The sequence below is a fragment of the Octodon degus genome, unplaced genomic scaffold, assembly GCF_000260255.1.
Source record: "Octodon degus isolate 3935 unplaced genomic scaffold, OctDeg1.0 scaffold00161, whole genome shotgun sequence".
NCBI lineage: Eukaryota > Metazoa > Chordata > Mammalia > Rodentia > Octodontidae > Octodon > Octodon degus.
Genome location: NW_004524737.1, coordinates 4,432,760 through 4,437,685, shown reverse-complemented (window position 1 = coordinate 4,437,685; position 4,926 = coordinate 4,432,760). Strand labels below are relative to the sequence as shown.

Sequence of the window (4,926 nt, the reverse complement as noted above, 5' to 3'; positions counted from 1 at the left end):
GCCTGCGGTACAGGGGATCAAACCCTTTCCTTGCACTTGCCTAAGCAGGCACTTAGTCTGCTGTGCTATCTCGCTGGTCCCTATATTTTCTCCTTTTTACATTTTTCAGTTATGTTCTGGGCAATCACCTTTGTTTTTCTATTTTTAATAAACACAATTTACAATGTCATCAATCTCCATTGACCTGTGTGTGTATATATGTGTGTGCATAGGGCCTATGATAAAATGATTTTTTAATTTTTTGTGGGCATTTACAATTATATTTTATATAATAATATTGCAGAAGAGGTTACTGTATAAAAACATATTCTTTTCTTTATTCACTAACCTGTTATTTACCTTTACACCCACTCCTCTTTATAAGAATTGACACATTAGAGGCCAGGGAGATGGCTCAGTGGAATAAGCGCTTCCCTGGCAAGTGCAAGGGTCTGAGTTTAATCCCCGGTTCCACCAAAAAAAAATAAATAAATAAAAAGAATTGACACATTAACATATTATCTTCTCGCCTTGATTTTCTCTTCTCTTTTACCTTATTTCCTTATTTCAGCTTTCTTAGAACCTTAAAATGTGTTTATGAACCTACACTGGACTTAGCTATTACAGAAAAGGTAACACTGAACTGACTCTTTTTCTAACTTCTTTACACACACTCCTCTTCAGCTTTTTTGTTATTTTATATTTTTAAAGCACCTACTTTTTTTTTTGAAACCTAACCATTCTTCTGTTTTAATATCAGTTTCACATGTAAGCATGTTTCAAGTGTCCCATACCAGTTATTCTGCAGACAGTGCCCCTGTGCATCTTTGCTTAGCTGTGGTTTATCTTCAACTGTGGCCATTAGAAGAGATCATGGAAGGAACATCCCTTGGTTTCTAGGAGGTAGGCAATTGTTTGGAAGTTTCATACTCCTCTGAGCCTGACAAAAATTATCCTCGAATTTCTCCTTGACATTGTTCTGTTTTCTTTGATAAGGAAGTATTTGTGGAGAAATCTGAATAGCTTGTTATCCTTTTCATGATAAACATGTAATTCTGAACATATTTTCATTATATCCTTGACTGGGGTCATTATATTTTTTCATGCAAGATTACAATTTTGCTGTGCATCTATAGTGGTCAATACATTGTGTCAACTTGGCTAGACTGCCGCGTTGGTTCCAGGCCCTGGGCCATGGCCGCCCAGCCCCCTGAGTCAGGGAGGGCCAGCCCCAGAGTGACTGAACACAGAAAGGATTGAGGAAAGATTCAGAGTTCCACTTCCTCAAACAATTTCAGTCTTCACAGTCAACCCATATGTGGTCTCCTGTCTTTCAGCACAGACTCTTCCTTCTCTGGCTTAAATCCTTCTCTTTTCCTAAAAGATTCTTTAGCCTTCCGTCTCAGACTCATCAGCCTTCCATTCCTTCCATCACAGACCGGTCAGCCGACTGACACAAACTTACACAAAACACCACCATGAGCTTCAGACCTTGGAACTAAATGCTTCAGCCCCCACTATGCTAACGCCCTCTGCCCACTTCTTTATCTGACTCTGCAGCTGATCGTCATAGGCCAATCTTATAATTTCTTGTACATTTATACATGTTGTGTTATATTTGTTCCTTATATTATGTCTCTTCCTCTAGTAAACCCTAACTGACACAGCATCTAAAGGAACAGACATTCAAATAATCTTAGCAATTCAATATTTATTAGAATGGCTAAATTGGTTGAATTTACAGATAAGTATTTTGATGGTCTCATCTCAGGTACATGAAATAAAACTTTACAAGCCAAATCCATCACAACATCTTTTTTTATTTTTTATTTTTTTTCAGAACCAAGGATTGAACTTGGGCCCTTGCACTTGCCAGGAAGGTTCTTATTCCACTGAGCCATCTCCCTGGCCCCTAAACAATGGTTAGATGCCACGAAGTAGGTGGCAATGCCTTAACCGTATGCATGTTGTCAGGCCAGAGGGCCTCTTTGATCCTTGTCAAGGGAGTGCTAACCTTCTCTCCTTTCATACAACACCATCACAACATCTTAACCACTAAATTAGGAAACAGTTGAAAATATAATATCCTATTGGTATGAAAATTAATGTTCTCTAAAACACTTCCTGACATATCTACCTCCAAAGCTTCCTGATTTCCAGGTATTTGTCTACATTTATAAAACTTCTATTGGTCTCATCAATGTAGTTTCCCTGAGTATCCATGGAGAATTGAGTCAAAGTTGTCCTGTGGAGGCCACAGTCTGCTGATGCTCAAGTCTTTTCTATAAAATTGCATAGTCTTTGCATATCATCTATACACATGCTCCCATATATTTTATTTTTTTATTTTTTCTTTATTTCTTTATTTATTTTTGTATTTTAGGGAAGGGTCTACAGGGTGTTCAGGGTCTCACTACTAGATCGAACTCATAGTGATCGACCTGTTTACAGCCTCCCAAGAGCTGGGATTACAGGTGCACGCCACCACGCCCAGTCTCAATTGCCTTCTTAGCACACCCCTGGGGCAGGGTCAGCACAGCAGGCCCAGGGATCAATCCCCAATCTGCTGAGCTATTTGGCCAGCCTTCCCATATATTTTAAATCATTCATCCATTACTTATAATAATGATACAATGTGAATGCTATGTAAGCATTTGTTACATTATTTTATTTAGGGGAGTAATGACCACAAAAATATGACTATAGTTCTTCAGCAGAGATACAATAGTTTTACAAGCATTTTCCTTGTGTACTTGTTTAAATCCAGAGATGCAGAACCCACAAATATGGAAAACCAACACTTATTCTTTTTGCCATTTAATAACAAGGGTACCTTGAACATGGTATTAATAACTCCCAAAATAGTTCCTTATTATTAATTACTAAAATACATTGGAAAGATCATCTCTGCTGACCTTACAATTACTCTGTTGTATAATTAAATAAAAAGCAATAGTTTTTCTCCCTTTATATTTGTCTGGATTTGATGCATTAATAGGTTGTAATTCATAAGAGTTTGATGTCTTTCACATGTCTTCAGTAATTATTCAATGGTTACATGCTATCCTCCAGCAACAGTTCTAACTTTGGTGTATAGGAATGAACAGAGCAAAGCCAGGGTACTCTGCAGCAAAAACTGGCTCTGTGTCACACATGCTATAGTTTTGCCCTGCTGTCAGGAACAGCACATGCTATTGGACCACAGATACCTGGACAGACTGACCCCTGGGATTGTTCTTGCTCCCAGAATCAGCTTAATGTAGGCTTAGCATCCCTTCTTCAAACTTCATGTTGATGCCCCATCAGGAGAAACTCCAGAGCTTTGTGCAGCACAAAATAAATCTCAGCCACAAACAAATTCCAGGTAGGCTATTCTCTGTTCTTGGTCCAACTTCCTAACTTTCTTAGTGGAATGGGTCTCAAAACCATTGCCAAATGAATTTGCCAGGCTTTCTTCACCTCAAAGCCTCTTTCTAAGGTGTCCATTCTAATATCTACTGCATATCATTTATACTCTATTTAATGAACAAGTTGACACTCAAAAGGCAAATCTCTTGTAGTGACACGGTGAGATTAATAAACAATTCAAGGGACAGGAAGAAAAAGTATGAGTATGCATGTGTTTTTCTGTTTTGTGTGTATATTTTAAATATTGAAACATGTATAAGTAAAAATCCTAAAGCACTTATAACCTATTTAGTCTATTTTTTTTCCAGAACAGGGGACTGAACTCAGGCCCTTGCACTTACCAGGCAAGCACTTATTCTACTGAGCTATCTCCCAGGGCCCACCAATTAAGTCTTAATGACCTATTTAATAATCTGAGTTAAGTAGATTTTGCATAGCCCAATAAAATAAGACTTACATGATAGAAATGAGAGATCCTAGGTTTATAGTTTGGAAATGTCTGGTTCCAGAGATAAAATATGCAACCAACATGGGAAGTCACATAGTGGTCCCCTCATAAAGTAGTGATAGCATAATTTATGTTGGAGCAAAACTGGAAGGGATGAAAGTGTTCATCTATGGGGCTTAGCATTCCCTAGATGACATAAAACTTTGATAGCAGCTACCAGATGCATGTATATCCCAGACACAGTGCATCTCAGAGCGCTCTCCCTGCCAAGTTCACACACAGGACAAGGTTCCTGCACAGGGGACACACCATGCCCCGGGCAGAGCCAAGGAAGCCAAGTGCTTTACCTCTAGTGGGAATCCACATGAACTACAACTAGAAATAGATATGGTCTAGCAGCTTCACGATTTTAGTTTTGCATTGAATAATTCAAACTATCAAACAAATCAGAGTTCACTGAGCATGTATCATCCCACAAGAGTTAGGAGGTCTTGAAAACCAGAGGATTATGACACAAGTACGTGAAGTCATGTTTTTACTGACATTTAACAAAAGTGATGCATGTCCAGCAATTGTATTTCCCAGTAGTCTTCCAAAGGCCTCTTAAAATACTTTAATAGCCTATCTAGACTCCCCAAACATTACTGCTCTGTAGGATATTTGTATAAATTCAACATTTATAAAGTCAAATTTTTACTCTTTTAGAATACTGTTTCTTGAAGAATAAGCAAAAGAAAAAATCACAGAACTCTAATAGTAATCCTGATGCTCTAGGGCTATAATTTACTAATTTTTCTTTTAACATGATTAAAAGATTAGCCAGGAAAGCAGTAATTTGAGGATATTTTCAGATGGCATATTTATATGCTTAAGGAAAAAGGTCAATGTTAAGCACACAGAGAATCATAAAGATGTTATAATTAGAAGTTACATATTTTCATTAAAGTCTCATCCAAAGATCATTGCTTTGTAATGCCGACTTGGAGTTTCTGCCCCTGTTGTACTGTAATGAAAAGGCTTTAATACACATATTGCAGAATTCATGTACATTGATAAATCAAATTGGTCTGCTCCCCCAGCTAACAAAATCT

General features: G+C 37.8%; 1 non-coding gene across 1 annotated transcript; it reads right to left on the bottom strand.

The window, feature by feature from the left end:
* Positions 1-1,893: 1,893 nt before the first annotated feature.
* Positions 1,894-2,015, bottom strand: LOC111813049. Its single transcript, XR_002818390.1, has one exon. It is a non-coding gene; the product is annotated as a U6atac minor spliceosomal RNA (small nuclear RNA).
* Positions 2,016-4,926: the final 2,911 nt, after the last annotated feature.